Source organism: Sarcophilus harrisii, chromosome 5, assembly GCF_902635505.1.
Source record: "Sarcophilus harrisii chromosome 5, mSarHar1.11, whole genome shotgun sequence".
In the NCBI taxonomy this organism is placed as follows: Eukaryota; Metazoa; Chordata; class Mammalia; order Dasyuromorphia; family Dasyuridae; genus Sarcophilus; species Sarcophilus harrisii.
In genome coordinates, this window is record NC_045430.1 from 174,950,151 (window position 1) to 174,971,984 (window position 21,834).

The 21,834-nt window shown below is 34.1% G+C and overlaps 1 protein-coding gene across 1 annotated transcript in view; it reads right to left on the reverse strand.

Moving 5' to 3' along the window:
* GRM8 (glutamate metabotropic receptor 8) overlaps positions 1-21,834 on the reverse strand; it is a 927,338-nt gene that overhangs the window by 393,255 nt on the left and 512,249 nt on the right. The window lies entirely within an intron of this gene.

Below are 21,834 nucleotides of genomic sequence, written 5' to 3' on the forward strand. Positions count from 1 at the left end.
CCTTTTCTAATTCTTTGCTATCATAAAAAAAAAAAAGTGACTACAAACATTTTTGCGTATGGTGTCCTTTTCCCCCCTTTATTATTTCCTTGGAATGCCGTCTCAGTAATGGCACTGATGGGACAAAGGGTATTCACAGTTTTATAGCCCTTTGGGATAGTTCCAGATGGCTCTCCAGAATGGTTGAATCATTGCACAACTCCACCAACAGTGCATATCAGTTCTCACACATCCCCTCAAACATTTATCATTGTTTTTTGTCTACTTTAAATGCAATTTCTCTTTCTATCTCTTGCTGATGGGCTTTAATAATAAATAGAAATGCTGATGATTTGTGTGAGTTTATTTTATATCCTGAAACTTTGCTAAAGCTTTGAATTATTTCCAGTAGGTTTTGGATGATTTTCCAGGATTCTTTAAGTATATCATCATACATCTGTAAAAAGTGATAGTTTCATTTCCTCATTGCCTATTCTAAATTTTTTGAATTTCTTTTTCCCTTCTTATTGCTAAAGCCAAGTATATCCAATACAATGTTGAATAATATTGGTGATAATGAGTATCCTTGTTTCACTCCTGATCTTACTGGGAATGGACTCACTTCTCTCCATTATAAATAATGCTTACTATAGGTTTTAAATAGATACTGCTTATTATTATTATTATAAGGAAAGCTCCTTTTATTCCTATGCTCTCTAGTGTTTTTAATAGGAATGGGTGCTGTATTTTGTCAAAAATCATATGATTTCTGAGGTTTTGTTAATGATATGGTCAATTATGGTAATGGTTTTTGTGATATAGAACCAGATCTCCTGGTATAAATCCTACATGGTCATAGTGTATTATCCTATTGATAAGTTGCTATAATCTCTTTACTTAATTTTTATTTAAAATTTTTGCTTCAATATTCATTAGGGAGAACTGGTCTATAATTTTCTTTCTCTGTTTTGGTCCTTCCTGGTTTAGGTATCAGTGCTATATTTGTGTCATAGAAGAAATTTGGCTGTATTCTGTCTTTACCAATTTTTGCAAATAATTTACATAATATTGGAATTAATGTTCCTTAAATGTTTGAGAGAATTCACTTGTGAATCCATCTGGTCCTGGAGATTTTTTCCTATGGAGTTCATTAATGACCTGTTCATTTCCTTTTCTAAAATGGGGCTATTTAAGTATTTTATTTCCTCTTCTGTTAATCAGAGCAATTTATATTTTTGTAAATATTCATTTACATTGGTTAGATTGCCAGATTTGTTACCATAGAATTGGGCAAGGTAGCTCCTAATTATTGCTTTATTTTTTTTTCTTGGTAGTGAGTTCACCCCCTTCATTTTTTATGCTGGTGGTTCAGTTTTTTTTTCTTTGCTCTTTCTGATCAAATTAACCAAAGATTTAACTGCTTTGTTATTTTTTCATAAAACCAATTTTAAGATTTATTTATTAGTTCAATAGCTTTCTCAGTCTCTATTTTATTAACCTCTCCTTTCAGTTTCAATAATTCTAATTTGGTATTTAATTGGGAATTTTTAATTTGTTCCTTTTCTAGCTTTTTTAGTTGCATACCTAATTCACTGATCTTATCTTTCTCTATTTGATTAACATAGCTATTTAGAGATGAAAAATTCCCCCTAAGAACTACTTTGTCTGCATCCCATAAGTTTTGGTATGCCATCTCATTATTGTCATTTTCTTGGATGAAATTTGGATTGTTTCTGAAACTTGTTTGACCCACTCATTCTTTAAAATTAGATCATTTAATTTCCAATTGGGTTTTTGTCTATCTTTCCCAGGCAATTTATTGAATGTTATTTTTATTGCACTTTGGTCTAAAAAAGAAGCATTTACTATTTCTGCCTTTCTGCATTTGATTGTGAGATTTTTATCTTCTAATATATGATCAGTTTTTGTGTAGGTGCCATGTATTGCTGAGAAAAGTTGTATTCTTCCCTGTCCTTATTCATTTTCTTTTCCAGAGGGCTATCATATCTAGATTTTCTGGGATCCTATTAACCTCCTTAGTTCTTTTTTTGTTTATTATGTAATTATATTTGTCTGATTATAAGAGGGGAAGGTTGAGGTCCCCCACTAGAATAGTTGTGCTGTCTATTTCTTCCTATAACTTGTTTAAAATCTTCTCTAGGTATTTGCCTCCTCTACCACTAGTAAATATACATTTAGTATCATTGCTACTTCATTATTTATTGTAACTTTTATCAAGATATACTTTCCCACTTTATCTCTTTTTATCTTTGCTTTTGATTTTTCTGAGATCAGTATTGCTACCCCTGTTTTGTTTTTTACTTCAGCTGAAGCATAATAAATTCTGTTCCAGCCTTTAACCTTTACTTTATGTGTCTCTTTGTGTCAAATGTGTTTCTTGTAAACTGCATTACATATTATAGGATTCTGTTTTTTATCCACTCTGATATTTGCTTCAGTTTCATGGGAGAGTTCATCCCATTCACATTAACAGTTATGATTATCAGCTCTGTTCTTCACTTCAATCTATTTTCTCTACAGTATATACTTTTGTTCTCTCTTTCCACCCTGTCCTTAATCATATGTTTATTTACTCACCACTACTTCATGTTCTGTCACCCCTCCCCCTTCTTTCTAGTCTTTTTTTTTTTACCCACCCTATCCCCTACCTTATCTTCTATCAACCCTTCTCCCCTTCTCTTTCCTTTTTTCCTAATGTTTCTGCCCACCCTCCTATCCTGTCCCTTCCTTTTCTTTTCCTCTTTCTCCTCTTACTTTTGTAGGATTGAATAAATTTCTATATCAAATTAAATGATTAAGTTATTCTCTTTTAGAGGCATAACTGATGAAATCAAGCTTCATATAATGCTCATCCCCCTCCCTTTTTTCCCTAGATTATAATAGGTCTCTTGAGCCTCCTGATGTGAATTAATTATCCCATTATGCTTTTTCTTTCCTCTTTTTCCAGTACAGGCCTTTTACCATCCCTTTATGTCTTTTTCTTTGATGTCATCACTTAGGAGCCCATTCACAACACACCCTCTGTCCATGTGATACCCTTTTCTATCTGCCCCAGTATCAGAGACAGTTCTAGAGAGTTACAAATAAATCTAACTTCTTGATTTTTGACAAAGATGCACTGGCTCCGGCAGACAGGTTTTTAACCCACCGGAAGGTCAGTGTCCAGTGCGAGCAGCTCCACTATCTTTAGATAATCGCCAGGTGATGTGGAGAGACCCAGAAAGTGGTGAATGGAAAGGACCAGATAGGCTAACTGCTTTGGGGAGGGTTTGGTTGTATCTCTACAGGTGGAGAAAGGAATCCAGATGGGTGCCAACGAGCCATATTTGCCTTGTCCATCGCGAGAGACGGACAGACCCTTGAAACAAAGGGAAGACCAAAAATATCGGGTGGTTGCTGTTGCTGATTGTGCTCACCATTGAAAGAGCGTGGCAGTTATGGCGTTTGACTCATGGACATCAAAGATTGTTGGACTTCAAAACCCTCAGGAATCATTGGATTCTCTGAGCCATAGGACTCGAAAACCCTCAGGAATCATTGGATTCTCTGAGACATAGGACTTCAAAACCCTCAGGAATCATTGGATTCTCTGAGCCATATGACTCAAAAACTCTCAGGAATCATTGGATTCTCTGAGAAATGATAAGACTGTTACAACACTTCAAAATCTGCTGGAATCATTGGATTCCCTAACACATAAAAGACTTTTGCAGGACTTCAAAAAACTCAGGGGATCATTGGTTCCCTGACATTGAAAACAATGGACAATAGATTGGTTTTGGACTATCTCTTGGCTGCTGAAGAAGGTGTCTGTGTGACTGTTGTTTACATCCCACCTTCTAGGACTTCTGGTGATCTTTTCCAACACCATGTTGATTTATATTGTTTGCTATTCCGCTACTTGCGTGTAAAATTCATGTTTGTTACACCACATCGAGGCCTGCTGACTGGGGGAGGGTCATCCCTAATAACCTCTGCGTTATTGCTTATGTTGTGTAATACCTCCCATGCTGATGGGTTTGTGCATAAAAGACCCTTCAGCCCAGAAACCCTAGCAACCCCCATTTCCCTTTGGTGCTTTCATCTCCCTTCCTGAGGATGTCAGGTAGGGCGTGATCATCCCTTTTAGTGCTTTCACCGCCTTTTCTGAGAAGTCAGGGAGGCTGTGATCATCTCCTTTTTAGTGCTTTCACCACCTTTTCTGAGAAGTCAGGGAGGCTGTGATCACCTCTTTTTCGGTGCTTTCACCTCCTTCCCTGAGAAGTTAGGGGAGGCTGTGTCACCTCCTTGGGGGATCTGACCTCCCTGAGGAGTCAGGGATGGCATGACCACCTGTGTTCTAAAATAAAAGAAAGTGGGAGATGTAATGGGCTGAGGTTTGAGCTGATGCACTGAGGTCCCAAGTACGTGAGGCTAGATAGTAATTGGGCTATACTCTATTAATATACATGATTGGATAAAGAATGGTCCCTGCCCACTCTCTGTGCAAGTCCTGATGTGTTGTATAGGATGATGATTTTGGTGGGTGGAGGCGAGAGAGAGAGGAAGAAGGCTGGGAGAGATTGGGCCTGGGTTCGAGACTCCAAGCTGCTGGTTGGTGGCTGCTGGTTAAGCTGTCTTGACTCAGCTGCCACATTGCTATCGCCGATTCTCTTCCACCTCCTATCCTTCTTCACTGAGAATAAAGACTGACGATTTTCCCCTAACCTGAATTCCTGACTCCAGTCAATTTAAAAATACACGATCTTCACAAGTTTCATGGGAGAGTTCATCCCATTCACATTAACAGTTATGATTACCAGCTCTGTTCTTCACTTCAATCTATTTTCTCTACAGTATATACTTTTGTTCTCTCTTTCCACCCTGTCCTTAATCATATGTTTATTTACTCACCACTACTTCATATTCTGTTACCCCTCCCCCTTCTTTCTAGTCTTTTTTTTTTTACCCACCCTATCCCCTACCTTATCTTCTATCAACCCTTCTCCCCTTTTCTTACCTTTTTTCCTAATGTTTCTGCCCACCCTCCTATCCTGTCCCTTCCTTTTCTTTTCCTCTTTCTCCTCTTACTTTTGTAGGATTGAATAAATTTCTATATCAAATTAAATGATTAAGTTATTCTCTTTTAGAGGCATAACTGATGAAATCAAGCTTCATATAATGCTCATCCCCCTCCCTTTTTTCCCTAGATTATAATAGGTCTCTTGAGCCTCCTGGTGTGAATTAATTATCCCATTATGCTTTTTCTTTCCTCTTTTTCCAGGACAGGACTTTTACCATCCCTTTATGTCTTTTTCTTTGTTGTCATCACTTAGGAGCCCATTCACAACACACCCTCTGTCCGTGTGATACCCTTTTCTATCTGCCCCAGTATCAGAGACAGTTCTAGAGAGTTACAAATATTGTTTTCCCATCTAGGGCTTAACCTTCAAATATACAGTTTTCCTCTGCTTACCTCTCTATGGTTCTCTTGAGTCCTGTGTTTGTAGATTAAATTTTCTGTTTAGTTCTGTTTTTTTTCAATAGAAATCATTAAAATTCTCTTCATTGAAACTCTATCACCTCCCCTGAAAGATGATGCTGAATCTCATTGATTACTTAATTCTTAGTTGTAATCCCATGTCCTTTGCCTTCCCGAATATGGCATTCCAGATGGATAATCTTGATGATTGCTCCTTAACATCTGAATTCTTTTCTGTCTGGCAATTTGAAGTATTTTTTTTCCTTGACATTATACTTTTGGAATTACACAACAATGTTCCTTGGGATTTTCCTTGTGGGATCTATTTCCAGAGGTAATATGTGGATTATTTCCATGAGTATTTTCCCCTCTCTTTGTACAATAATGGGGCAGTTTTCTTCAATGAATTTTTGCAGAATGCTATGTAGGCTCTTTTTTTTGGTCATGGTCTTCAGATAGATCAATAATTTTTATTGTCTCTTCTGGATCTATTTTCTAGGTTGGTTGTTCCTCCCCCCGCCCCCAATAAGGTATTTCACATTTTCCTTCATTTTTTTTTCATTCCTTTTAGTTTGTTTGACTGATTCTTGCTGCCTCACAAAGTATTAGCTTCCATTTGCCTTGTAGTTTTTAATGTCTGATTTTCTTCAGTTAGCTTTTGTATTTCTTTTTCTATTTGGTTTATTCTACTTTTTAAGTAGAATAAGTTTTGCCAACTGTTGACTCTCTCATGCAAAACTCTAATTTCTTTTTACATTTTTTATTCTATATTTCTTATTTGCCTTTTGAAGTCTTTTATTAGCATTTCCAATTAGAGTTTTTAGGCTTTAGACCAATTTATCTCACTCCTTGAGATTTCTTCGTAGATATTCTGTCCTCATCCAAATCTGTCTTTTGGTCTGCCCTGTCATAATAGTAGCTTTCTATGGTTAAGGTTCTTTTCTTTTTCTTGCTCATTTTCTTTCCTTTTCTTTTGGTATTTCTTCTTCTTCTTCTTTTTTACTTTTAAGGTGGAGTTCTGCTCCTGAGGTGAAGGTGTATTGTCTCAAGTTTCCTGTGCAGCTCTAGCCGTGGCTTTGAGCACAGAAGACCTTTGTTTTTTTAGGGGGTAGCCTTGCCTCCTCTGTTCAGGAAACAGTCTGGTTTCTCAGAGTTTGCCTTCTAAGCTGGGATTAGAAGCTGCCCCCATGATTTAGTTCTCTATTGAGCCAGCAGTGAGGATCTTAGTTACAGATTTGATATGATTAAGACCTTCTCAGCAGCTTTGCCAGGGTCTGTCTGACCTGGGCTCAACATCCTTTTCACCCCAGTGAGACTGACCTTTCTTGAAGTTTTTTCAGAATATTGTGAGCTGGAGAGTGCTCTAATTCCAAAAGACTGCTGAGAACCATGGTTTTCAAGAGAAACTGGGAGAGCTTGAGTGTGAAGATCGTGTATTTTTAAATCAACAGGAATCAGGAATTCAGGTTAGGGGAAAATCGTCAGTCTTTATTCTCAGTGAAGAAGGATCGGAGGTGGAAGAGAATCGGCAATAGCAATGTGTGCAGCTGAGTCAAGAAGCTAGCTCGACCAGCAGCCACACAACCAGCAGCTCGGAATCTCAAACCCAGGCCCAATCTCTCCCAGCTTCTCTTCCTGTCTCCCCCTCTGCCTCCACCCACCAAAATTGTCATTTCCTATACAACACATCAGGACTTGCACAGAGAGTGGGCAGGGATCATTCTTTATCCAATCATGTATATTAATAGAGTATAGCCCAATTACTATTTAGCCTCACGTACTTGGGACCTCAGTGCATCAACTCAAACCTCAGCCCATTACACTTGAGCAGCTTCCTAATTTTACTCCACTCTCTAGGTTTCACCCCCAGAGCTGTTGTATCTGCTTTTTTAGATTTAATTCTTTATTTCAGTTAATTCCTTTTCTTCCATTTTATTGGAAGTCTGAGCATTCATTGTGACCAATTTTGCTTTCCAGTCTTTAGATCTTTGACTAATTCCTAATATATGAAAGTATCAAATTAAAAATACACCTGTTTCATTTGATTCCCTCAGTGAAATGGTTGTGTCCTTTCCCAAATAAATATCATGTGTAAATTTAATATTTTATTTTAACATTTCAAAAGCTCTTCCTGTTTTCTTCATTTTCTCAATTAAACATTCAATTCCCTATTTGTGTCACAGTTTTTCTTCTACCTCTCCTTTAAATCTTTCCCCTTTTGAGTCATGTCTATAATACCATCTCTTGAAACAGCTTTAAAAATGTTTCTTTTTGACTACTTAATTACTCCAATATAATCTGAGAATTATTTTATCCTGCCATTATGAAAAGTCTCCCAAGCTTTGTAATTGGTTTTTAAAATTTTGTTATTTGTCTTTTTTTCCTATTACATTCATTTCTGGATAACAGTACCACAGTCCTTACTCCCAAGTGTTGAATCCTCTCTGGATCTCCTGTTCTCAATGTATATAACTTTCAACAGAGTCCTCTGCCCCTTTGTCAAGAAAAAGGAACTCTACTTTACTATTTGTTCTTTAGGAGCCAAAAATAATGATTATTTTTGCTCATTGCTCATTATCCTTTTCCTTACTCTAAAGGAGAAATTTTAAACTAAAAGAGAAATTGTCATTGGCCAAAGAACAAATAGGATATCCATGATTTGCCATGGGAGACTGAAAAGAGGTTTTTTTCCCACATATATACTCAATGCATTCATAGAATGGTTAATAAACCATGATTTTAAAAAAATGTTAACTTGGCATATATATCGTACCTCAATTACATATTGAGCTCCTCAACAGGCAGGCCAAAGTCTAAGATAGCCCACTGATGTTAAAAAGACTAGAAAAACGATCAGGGAAATAGTTTCAAAGTAATCACTACTCAGTGAGGAAAACAAGAAAGACCTCCCCCCCCCCCCCAGCTATAATCATTTTATAATTATGGTGATGCAAATAAGGCAACACATAAAGAAACAGCAAGAAACTTCATATCAGTTTCCATGTTATAAATTTATTGGTATCGTTTGGCCTTTTATCTTCTTTTCCCTGGCAGATAACTGGAAAACTGCAGTTTTGAGGTGGCTATTCTCTTCATCAGGAGCAAAATTCAGATGTACAGGTTAATATATAAGAGAGGCTAATTTATTTCTTCAAAAATTTAAAAGCCCCAGAGATTTTGAGAAATAACATGACTTTAAAAAATATAAATAAATACAATCAAAAGTCAAGAGAAACCAGCTCTCTTTTTGTCCATTACAAATAACAACCCTGAAAAAATTGGGAAAATGCGTCCCGAAAATGTGGTTATTAACAGCTATTTACTTAAATCATGACTTGTTAAATAATTTTATTTTTGCCAAATGGAAAGTATATTTTTCCTTCTGCAGATCTAGACATTTTTCTGAGCAATGACTTTAAGGTGTGTCATGTAAGTAAAAACTAGCCTTTTTTGGGAATGTGGGGATGGAGAGGGTGGAGAATAAAGATGTTGGTTGGAGAAAGGGGTGACACTACTGGTTAAATTTAATCTGACCTTGCAATTCCTCATTTTGTGACACTCTTTCACTTCCTTACTTTATGCTACATCTGGAATGTAATCTCTTCTCTTGCCCATTTCTTGGTAATTTTAGTTTCCTTCAAGATTCAGTTTAAATATCACCTTCTACATGAAATCTTTCTGATAATTAGAGAAAATACAGTACCACTATCAAACCATATCATCTTATATCTATTAAGTATGCATATTGTTTTCCCTAGCTAAGCTATAAGTTTCTGTTTTATATCACTAGAATCTTACACAGTACCTGGCACCTAGAGGTACTAGTGCTGTTTTGTTTATTGATTCAATCAAATGATTTGTCTAGATTTATCAAATAACCAGGGTAAAAAATTGAATATAGCCATTTATTTTTCTCTATCAAATTATCTCTGTGTGCCTAGGATCCAAACATACTTAAAGAAGATTGCAACTTTTGAAGATATTAATAGTTTTCTACAGATAATGTCTACCTTGGGACAGTTAAGAACATGCGGATGTGTCAAGAATATTGGATTCAGAGGTAGATAAATTTATGTTTAAGCCTTAGTTCTGCTTTGCAGTAATTACAAGCCCAAGCATCTTTCATTAGCTTTTCATGCCCCCTTAACATATATATATATATATAGATATAGATATAGATATAGATAGATAGATAGATAGATATACAGATATAGATATAGATATAGATATAGATATAGATATAGATATAGTCAGTCTATTGCCAAATTTCACCATTTCTATTTCCCCCAAAGCTTTCCTATTTATCTTCTTCATTCCAGGCCTTCATCATGTCTTACATAGATTATTCTAAGAACCTTCTAATAGTTCTCCCTGCCACAAGTCTCTCCCATCTTTCACATAGCTTCTGTTGTGATTTTTCTCAAGCATAGACAAACACATCACTTTCCTATCTAATCTCCTGAGACTCTTATTATCTCTAGAATCAATTATAAACTCCTCTTTGGCATTTAAAACCCTTCCTAATTTGTTCCCCATTTTCTGTCTAGGCCTATTACTCCCTTCCACTCATTCTAAGTTCTAGGAAAACTTGCCTTCTTATATAAATTCTCAATTTGGGGATTCTTTCCAACAATGCCGATTCTGACCATTCTATGGGGTTCCCACTCATGTATTCTCAAAAATTCATCCCAAAGGGTCTAGTCAATATGCTGTGGGCCTTCTTCAAATTCTGTCATAAGAATAGCACCAGCTTATTCTGGTTACTTACCTGTCATCTCTAACTCTTGCTATATAGCCAGTCAATCATTCTCAAGTTATCGTACAATTCCTTAGAGGTATCTTTTTTTAGTGTTATTCTTTGGAGTCAGGTTACATATTAAAGTCTGCTCACACTCCTGATGTACCTTCTCCATTGCCCTTATATGATATTCAGGTTTAGTTCTTTGGAGGAGATTGTGTTTCATGTTTTATTTATATATAGCAATCATGGTAAATGTTAATATAGTAAAGATGAGCCTTTTATTTTATGAAAAACTTGAGGTCATGCTATCTAGTGTACCACCTAGCTACCAGATCTATATTGCTGCATTATTTTATAACTCCCCCAGCTAGATTATTAGCCTTATAAAGAAAGGAATATTATACTTTTGTCTTCATAGCCACAGTCCCCAGCATAACGTCTAGCACATAGAAAGTAATAAATGTTCCTTGATTCAAAGAAGGAAAAAAAGCTTGCTTCATATAGCTCCTATATAGCAATGGAAGATGAAATGGTCTGCCTTTTATTTTTCTTTAATTACATGGCATTAAAGTTAGAAGAGATTTTAGAAATCATTTAATTCAAAATTCCTTAACTTTTTTGTTTCTGTCATAGATCCCTTTCTTTGGTGCTCTGGTGAATCCAGTAGACCTCATCCCTTAGAATTATGTGTTTAAGTATACAAAATAAAATACATATGATTATAAAGGAACTAATTACACTAAAATTCAGTTATCAAAATATTTATAAAATCGTGTTCATAGACACCAAGTTAAAAACATAGTTAAGGCAAGATGAGATAGAAAAGTATATCTTGGGATAAATGAATCATCAAAAGAAAATGAAAAAGGCAAATATGTAAAAGCAGCAATAATACTCCTTCTTTTTCTTCCTCTCCTGCTCATCTCCAACAAACCCTAAAGAAAACAGCAGTGATCACTCAGCAGGAGAATGCTTGGTGTTGTGGGAAGAGTGGCTAAGCACTGTGCTAGACTGATAAATGGTGACTTAGAGTCTTCCAGGTTGTTGAAATAAGCATGGGATTTCATTAGCTTCATTAACTCTTCCTGAGCACTAGGGTGCCATTTGACAAATGAAAGTACCAGTGTGCCAAATGGTAGCTGTGTGGTGGTAGGAATAAATGTATAACACAGAGTGACTAGCTTATTACCAGTGAGTGATTAATAAACCTGAAGAATCTGTCTGAATGATAATGATTCTTCTAGACAGTTAGAAACCAAACATATATATATATATATATATATATATATATATATATATACAGCACAATATTCTCATTAATACTCAAGCTATTATGTATTTTCTCTTTTAATAAGGACATCATTCGGAATGTCACTTTTCCAGTTAATTGTGTCTTCACTTTTAAATATCTTTATTTTGTTTACATTTATCTCATAAATGTATATTCATATGTGAATATCCACATCACACTCAAATGTGTGTACTATATATATATATATATATATACATATATATATATATATATATATATATTCACAGTGTAGTCTCGCTAAAAAATTACCATTATCCTTCAATATTAGCACTACTCTCATATTTTGTACTTTGTCTTTCCTAAAAAGATATAAAATATTTAAAGTGATGTTTTGTTAAAATTAATTTAATTCAACAAGTAATTATTAAACACCTGTTGTACCCAAAGCAGAATGTAGTGTTCCATTAGAAGTAGGCCTACTTAGAGCCATTTTGATGGAAGAATTTTTCCTTTACCTCAGTTTAGAACAGGAACAGAAATCTTCTGTCCCTTATTGGTCATAGATTAAGGGTTCATATTATATAGTAGCAAATAGTCACAATTTGACTGTAGGTCAAAGGCTCCATGGATATCCTAAAGGAGAGATTCTGGCTCCTTTTGTATCCTCTTGCAGCCAGCTTTGATGTATAAATACAGTGGCCTTCTCTTCTCCTATCATTAGAAATACAACTGATGAGCTCATCTTCTCCCCCTCCCCGAGCAATATGGCCTACTATATCCATAGGAAAACTCAGAAAGTCATCAGCACCATTTCCAGTCAGGAAGAAGAATCTGTCTTCCCTTTCTTCTCCTCTTTTCTTCCCACAACAAAGTTTCTTTAGTAACAACCAGGCCCTTACACTATTAAAAATGTGTCTTAATCAATGATTAATAAATCTTCTACTTATTAAGCAAACTTGCTGGAGCATAATCTTATAAATAAAACCAATTTTAAAAAACTTACAAAGAAATGTTAATTGGTATTGCCACAGGATTCAGTAATCTGCCAAAATAATATCCCAGGAACCAGGGACATAATCATAAAATTCAGATTCCTAACACAGAGGTGAGAGTTCAAAATGCAGACTACTGTTAAAAGAGGTGTTTTTTCTATCAGGGGACATAAGTATAAGTTTTTTATTATGTTCCAAAACAACTGTGAATTTAGTCCCTATTTTATAAATCTTCCTCATAAACGTGAATCAAGGTTATATATGATTTTGTTCGTTTCAAATTTCATTTTCATTTCAACTTTAAAAATTCCACTCTAGAATATAACAAGACATAGAAATGAGAGGACAATGTTGAGGGAATTAACTGGTTAATGATCCAAGTACCTAATAACTCTTATAGAATTACTAATGAGTAAGTTCTATCATAGCAGACATATGTAAACCTAGTCATGGACACAGGTCACAGTGAGAAAATGACTTAAGAGTACCTTATGCGGAAATGGCCTAGCTGTACCAAACAAAAACACTATATTATAAAACAGTGGACAGCAATACCATTTAGTACTGGCTAAGAAACTAGTAGTCAATCAGTGGATAGGTTAGGTTCATCAGACAAAAGAGTGACTATAATAATCTAGTGTTTGACAAACCCCAAAACCCCAGCTTTTGGGATAAGAACTCACTATTTGACAAAAACTGGTGGGAAAATTGGAAATTAATATGGCAGAAACTAGCCATTGACCCACATATAACATCCTATACCAAGATAATGCGCAAATGGTTCATGATTTAGAAATAAAGACTGATGTTATAAGCAAATTAGAAGAATAAAGGATAGTTTACCTCTCAGATCTATGGAGAAGGAAGGAATCTGTGGCCAAAGAAGGTCTGGAGCTCATTATTGAATACCAAATAGATAATTTTGATTACATTACGTTAAAAAGGGTTTGTACAAACAAAACCAATGCAAAAAAAAAAAAAAAAGATTAGAAGGGAAGCAATAGACTGGGAAAACTTTTTACATTTGAGGGTACTAATAAAGACCTCATTTCTAAAATATGTAGAGAATAGATTAAAATTTATAAGAATTCAGGTCATTAAGATGACAGGAAAAGATAATGACAAATGTTGGAGGGAATGTGGGAAAACTGGAACACTAATACATTGTTGGTGGAACTGTGAACGGATCCAGCCATTCTAATTCCTTTAATCTCTTTCTCGACTCTTATTGCCGAGGCTAGTGTTTCTGATACAATATTGAATGATAATGGTGATAGTGGGCAACCTTGCTTCACTCCAGATCTTACTGGGAAAGGTTCTAGTTTTTTCCCATTGCATATGATGCTTATTGATGGTTTTAAATATATGCTCCTGACTATTTTAAGGAAAAGTCCATTTATTCCTATACTCTCAGGTGTTTTTATGAGGAATGGATGTTGGATTTTATCAAATGCTTTTCCTGCATCTATTGAGATGATCATATGTTTTTTGTTAGTTTGGTTATTAATACAGTTGATTATGCTAATAGTTTACGGATCCAGCCATTCTGGAGAGCAATTTGAAACTGCTCAAAAAGTTATCAGACTGTCCAAACCCTTTGACCTGTAGTGTTTCTACTGGGCTTACATCTCAAAGAGATCTTTTCTTAAATTAGAGCTTTTTATTTACAAAACATATGCATGGATAATTTTTCAACATTGACCCTTCCTTCCCCTACTCCCTCCCCTAAAAGGCGGGTAGTCTAATACATGTTAAATATATTAAAATATATGATCAATTCTGATGGACGTGACTCTTTTCAACAGTGAGATGATTCACACCAATTCCAATGACCTTGCAATAAAGAAAGCCATTTGTACCCAGAGAGGACTGTAAGAACTGAGTATGGATCACAACATACCATTTTCACTTCTTTTTGGTGTTGTTTGCTTGCATTTTACTTTCTTTCTCATTTTTTTCTTTTGATCTGATTTTTCTTATGCAGTATGATAATTGTGGAAATACGTATAGAAGACTTGCACTTGTTTAACATATATTGGATTATTTGCTATTTTTGGGAGGGGTGAAATGAAGGGAGGGAAAAATTGGAACACAAGGTTTCTCAAGGTAGAATAATAAAAATTATCTATGCATATGTTTTGAAAATAAAAAGCTTTATTTAAAAAAAAAAAAAGAGTACCTTATGTGGAAAAAACAAAAGCCAGAATCTATGGTCAAAATTAAAATTTTTAAAGGAAATTACAAAAATAAATAGGCAACTTTGCATATTAAAAAATTTTGACTAAATTTTGTAAAAACTTATAAATTAAAGATAACCTCCAGAGTCATTGAAAATAGACTGATGAATCATAGGGGAAAATTTCTGCATATGAAGAGATATTATTATCACCAACAAATTATTTTGCCACTATTTTAGATGATAGAGGAAAAAAAAAAGATATTTTATCCAATATAAGCACAGCACTTTAACATATGAAGAAAATGTATTAATTGGAATTCAGAATTTTTCCAAAGTAGCTGAGATAAGAGAATTCCCTGGCTCCTTTTATGATTGAAACTGAATTGGAAACTGACAAGCAAACAAAAAGTAGCCTTTGGCAATAACTAGTTAACTGAATTATTTTTCCTAGGATAAAATCCCTGCCCCACCTCACCTCCTTATTTTTTAAATAAACCTATTAACCTTGGGGATTATATTTTCATAGTTCTTTTGCTCAGCACTCTTCCCAAATTGCTAGGGTCAGCTTCCCAAATTAAGAGCTCATAAAGCCACTTTTTCTGGTTACTAGAGATTAGGTTCCTAGGGAGATAGAGGTTAAATTTAACTTAGCAAATCATCAACCCATTAAATGCACATCTTCTGATTCTGAAAAATAAAATCCCCTTCATTGTGTATAACAAAAAAGCAGGAGTATTTTATAAAAGGCTTTAAAAAAACAACTGAGTTTTATTTTTCTTTCTGACAAATAATTCATTGTTCTCTGACATTTGACATAAGATATGAAAGCAAAATGACATTTATTCTTAGCATACTAGGTAAGCCAATATGCACTGTGGTTTTTTTTTTTGTTTTTTTTTTTAAGTAACAAAATATATGACTGATAATAATCAACACAATTTCATAATAGTTTATTACAGAAATCAATTATATGTTGTTTGCTTTTAAGAAAAAATAGTTTGGGAAAACTACCTTAAATATAAAATTACTGCACTCCCATTTGGAATACATGAAGTTCATTATAGACTCTGTTAAGAATTTACCATGTATACCTGGTGTTCTTTCTACTTTATATTATCCCATTTATATTCTCAAAGAGGTAATTATATCATTAGAATTCATAAGCTATTTTCACTAACATTATAGGTATTTGGTACTGATTCAGTAACATATCTTCTTAAATACCTTGCTTAACACATCTTTATTTCCCAGGTTATCAATCATAACATAGCAAAAAATTTGTTGTAGGGGAGGAAGGAAGATGATTATTCTTCAAAAAAATGTGGCAATATAATGAGAAAAATTATAGCTCTTAAAAAAAATTAAGGAGACAAAGGAGATAATTAACAATCTAGAACTGATGGGTAGAAAACACTAAGTCAGTAGATGCTGCTAAAGAGAATGACCAAAATCAAATTCAAAAATGCATTAATAAAAACAAGAATATCAGAAAAAAATATATAGCTAAAATATAAGCATATGCTTGCTATCAACAAACATAACTCATGACCTTGATGACAAATGTCAGCCCCCAAACATGAAAATTGTTAGTTTTATGAAAATTATGAAATAAAGTTTAAGCAACTGTTCAGAAATCAAAGGAGAGAATTGCCTAGAAACTTTTGAATCTCCAATACATTTTGATAGACTATACAAAATAATATCAGAAAGTAATTAATGATGAAAGGTAGTAAAGCAAGTTCCATGGTTTTATTCTCAAAGTCTCACAAATAAAAGTCAATTTGTATATCAAGAATTGACAGAATCATAGCAGTTATAATCACGCAGGACCATTCTTTAATGATGACATATATAAAAGAGAATGCTTTGAAGATCATGTAAGATACACTGGCGAGGGGAGGTTTACTTTTTAAAAAATCACAAATTTTCAAACATTCCTTCAAAGAAAATCAGAGATGGACAGTCTTTGAAATATAAACTCTTGGGGCAACTAGGTGGTGCAGTGGATGGAGCACCAGCCCTGAAGTTAGGAAGACTTGAATTCAAATTTGACTTCACACACTTAACACTTGCTAGAAGTGTCATCCTGGACATGTCTCTTAATCCCAATAACCTCAACAAAAAAAAAAAAAAATATATATATATATATAAACTTTAGAAACAAAAAATTAATATGGGGACAAATAAGTCTGCCTATCATGAAAAGTTTAGGCTAGATTTTATATGCTGCATGAGTGTGATAAAAAACAATGTCACTTAGGAGTTTCCCTTCATCTGAGGGTCATTGAGGGAACAATATATATATATTCCCTGAAGAGTGATAATATGCATCCCAAAGGAATGAAGAAGGAAGGATGAAGAGTGGAGAAAGTGAATTACTATTTATTGAAATGAATGAAGATGAAGGCGATTCACACAAAGTAGGGGATAAGGAAGTTGGAGGCTCATGAACCACACCAATCTAAGTGAGGCAAAGACTTCTTTGAAAGATTATATCAAGAAAAAATAGACTCAAGGGATCTACTTATCATTTGAAAAAGGTATTTATGTGAGGAGAAACTATAATTGATCTGCTTCAAGCAAAAGAAAATTCAAATACATAGGACTGATTAAAATAAAATCTAAGGCAAGATAAAGAAATCTGGGTCTGACTTGTCTGTGTGAAGGAGAGATTCTTTCATGTAAAACTTGAAGGAAATTTCTAGTTCTTGCTTTTTTGAGGTAAAAAGCTTTGATGAAAGGAAAATACCTTGTACAAAACTTAAAACATAAAAATAAATACAGAAATAAAGTGAAGGACTGAAATAAATGTGCTTTCGGGAAATTAAAAGAAATAGGAATTATAAACATTATTTTGAGCAAGATAATAGTAAAAAAATAAATACTGTCAAGAGATAAAACTGGAGAACTACATTATTCTTAAGGATACTAGAAATAATCAAATAAATGTGTGTGTGTGTGTGTGTGTGTGTGTGTGTGTGTGTATAAATTCACAATGGGGAGGAATATGTATGTTCCTTAATGATGAGAGAGTTTAATTGTAATGCCTTTAAGCATATTGCAGTTTCCCTGTTTTTTCTTAAAAATATTTACTATCAAGCAGTAATAAAATAATAGTAGATGATTTTAATGTGCTTCCTTCACACACTTATAAAATATTTATATATTTTAAATCTAATAGAAAAACAAACAAGAAGCATATTATAAGTGAACAAAATGTTGGACAAATCATATGTTAGATAAATAGAAATTTTTTAATTGGAAACTTAAAGAGAATGCTTATAGGGGATAGAGCCGAGATGGCGGAGAGGACACATATGTCTTCCTAGGCTCTCCTTTTCCCTCAACCAATTTTAATGAAATTCAGCCTCGAATTAGTGCTTGAGTGTCAGTACCTACAGCTATTGGGAGTACAGTATATTACCAACTGAAGATATTCTCAAAATTCGGGAACAGAACAGGGTAGGCCAGGGGCAGACTAAGGCAGGCAGTGAGAGCACAGGGAACAGCTCACGCTGAGCAGACCAGAGTGGGGCAGGATGTGATCTCTGCTGGCAGAAAATCTGCGGGGAGAACTTTACCAGGGTGAGCTACTCTGTCCTGGCAGTAAGCCAGTAGAGCAGTAGAGAAGCCATAAACACAGGGGGTAAAGACTGTGACTCCAAAATGCGAGAGACTCTTTGGACCTGGCCACACCCACCCAGCACCCAAAGTGATTCAGCATGATCCAAGTGCAGCCTCAGTTGCTGTTCCCAATGCAGATACTGCCTTTCTGCTGCCCCTAATTTCAGAACAACTGCTAATCCCAGCACAGCCAGGGGGTGCTGTCCCACTGCCCCTTTACTGCTATTTTCTTTGTCTGTAGAGGCAGCTTGGAAATACTCCATTACCGTCCATAAGCAGACCATAGCTTTTCTTTTTTTTTTCCCCTCGCTTTTTTTTTTTTCTTTTCTTAAAATGAGCAAAAAAGCAAAGCACTCTCTAACTATAGATAGCTTCTATACAGAAAAAGAGCAGACTTCAAACCTTGAGGAGGCTAAAAACAGTTTGTCTCTAGATCCAAAGGTGGATATAATTGGATCCCCACCACCCAAGGCTCTCATAGAAGAAATTTAAATGGATCTTAAAAGAGAGCTAGAAGAAAAATGGGGAAAGGAAAGGAGAGCTTTGCAAGAAGGTCAGGATAAGACATGTAACTCATTAAAAGATAGAGTGGAAAAAGAAAACAACTCCCTGAAAAACAGAATTAGTGAATCGGAAAAGATAAACAACTCCTAGGAAAACAGAATCTGTGAATTGGAAAAAGAAAATAGCTCTCTAAAGAATAAAATTGGCAAAATGGAAAAAAAATCCATAGAACAAAACAACTCATTTAAAAACTGAATTGGACAAATATAAAAAGAAATAAAAAAGCAAATGAAGAGACTCATTCATTTTTTAAAATTCATTCAGCATTTATTAAATATTTAGTTTGCACAAATCACTTAACTAGGTAGAATAAGAACACAAAAACAAAAATAAATTGTTTCTGTCATCAAAGAATGTACATTTCATTTAATTAGCATAAAAATTAGCAAAAGATGCAAAAAAATCTTTGTAAAGTATCTATAAAGAAAGATATTTGCAATTCCTTTACAACCTTTTTTTTATATAGTAACTTTTTATTGACAGAACCCATGTAATTTTTTTTACATTGTCCCTTGCACTCACTTCTGTTCCATTTTTTCCCTCCCACCCTCCACTCCCTCCCCTAGATGGCAAGCAGTCCTATATATGTTGAATATGTCATAGTATATCCTAGATACAATGTATGTGTGCAGATCCAAACAGTTTTCTTGTTACACAGGGAGAATTGGATTCAGAAGGTAAAAATAACCCGGGAAGAAAAACAAAATGCAAACAGTTTACATTCATTTCCCAGTGTTTTTTTCTTTAGGTGTAGCTGCTTCTGTCCATCATTGATCAATTGAAACTGAATTAGGTCTCTTTGTCAAAGAAATCCACTTTCATCAGATTACATCTTCATACAGTATCGTTGTTGACATATATAATGATCTCTTGGTTCTGCTCATTTCACTTAGCATCAGTTCATGTAATTCTCTCCAAGCCTCTCTGTAGAGAATCATTCATTAAAAATCAGACTTGAATAAATGGAAGTGAATGACTTGAGGAGACACCAAGAATCAGGCAAGCAAAACCAAAAAAATGAAACAATGGAAAAAAATGTTAAATTCCTACTTGGGAAAACAACAGACCTGGAAAACAAATCTAGGAGAGATAATTTAAGGATTATTGGATTTCCTGTGAATGGATGTCCATCAATTGGAGAATTGTTGGGTAAATTGTAGTATATGAATGCTATGGAATATTATTATTCTGTGAGAAATGACCAGAAGGATGAATACTGAAAGGCTTGGAGAGACTTACATGAACTGATGCTGAGTGAAATGAGCAGAACCAGGAGATCATTATACATGGCAACAACAATACTGTATAATGATCAATTCTGATAGATATGGCTCCTTTAATAATGAGAGGATCCAAATCAGTTCTAGTTGATCAGTAATGAACAGAACCAGCTACACCCAGCGAAAGAACACTGAGAAATGAATATATACCATATAGAATAACATTTACACTTGCTCTGTTGTTTGCTTGAATTTTTGTTTTTTCTTGTATTTTTTTGTATTTTTCTTCTTATTTTTACCTTCTTTCTAAATCTCATTTCTTATGCAACAAGATAACTGTATAAATATGTATACATATATTGTATTTAACATATAATTTAACATATTTAACATGTATGGAACTTCCTGCCATCTAGGGAAGGGGGTGAAGGGAAGGAGGGGAAAAGTTAAAACAGAAGTTTTTACAAGGGCCAATGTTGAAAAATTGCCCATGCATATGTTCTCTATATAAAAGGCTACAATAAAAAAAATTAAACTAAATTAAAAAGAATGCTTATATAATCAAAGAATTTTGTTAAATTGATCACATACTGAAGAACTAATAAATTTAGAAAGAAAGAATTGAAAAACATATCCTTATAGGATCTAATACAATTAAATGATCATGATAAAGGGCAATATAAAGAGAAAAAACAAGTTTGAATGGAGACTAAATACTATGCTTCTATTTAATGGGACAAAGAATAAATCATAGAAAAAATAAATAATTACAATATTGAGAATGCTAACAGTGAAACAACACTTCAGAAGTTATTGGATATTGTTAATGTGGTCCTTATATGAAAATGTAAATGTCTCAGGACTTACATTAAGAAAAAAAGATGTCTAATGAAATCAATATGTAATTATCAAAATTAGGAAAATAATATATTCATAATCACAAAAAGCTTTAATAAAATAAAGTGTGAAAATCAGAAAAGTAAACAAAACTGAATGAGGGAAGGAGGAAGAAAGGAAGGGGCAAAGGAAGGGAGAGAGAAAAGCAGAAAGCAAGGGACAGATGAAGGGATAGAGGATGGAAGGAAGGAATGAAGGGAGGGAGGGAGGGAAAAGAAGGAAAGAAAGGAGAAGAAAGAAGAAAGGAAGTAAGGAAAGGGAGGAAAGGGAGGAAAAGAAAGGATCTCTTAAATTCTTTGACAAAAATAAGTACATGAAAAACTATGACGTATGGTGCTTCTCAAAATTATCAGATTCTAATCTATATTACAAATTAGTTATTGTTGAAACTATTTGATAAGTAGATTGAAAAGCAGAAGTGAATTAGTAGAATAGTTAGTATAAATAAGACTGAAAAGCCACATGTGAAGCAGCTTTGTAGTTGATAATATAAGGAAAACAACCAAAAACAAAAAAAGCCCTCTGAAAAAGAACTCTATTCACTAAAACCTGAGAAAGCCTAAAAATAGTTTGACAAAGTAGATATTGACCAGTAATTGATAGACAGACATAAACATAGGCATACTATATATATATATATATATATATATATATATATATATGCATACACACATACATACATACTTTTGTATAACATACATATAAATATACATATGTAAATATTTATATACACTAATTTACATATAGTTTTGCATATTGTCTCCTGATATTAGAAGGTGAACTCTTTAAGAGGAAAGACTATTTTTATCTTTCTTTATATCCTCAACACTTAGAAAATTCCTGGCACATAGTAGGCATTCAGCAAAAAACTTATAGACTTGAATGTTAATTGCCTTTAAACAAT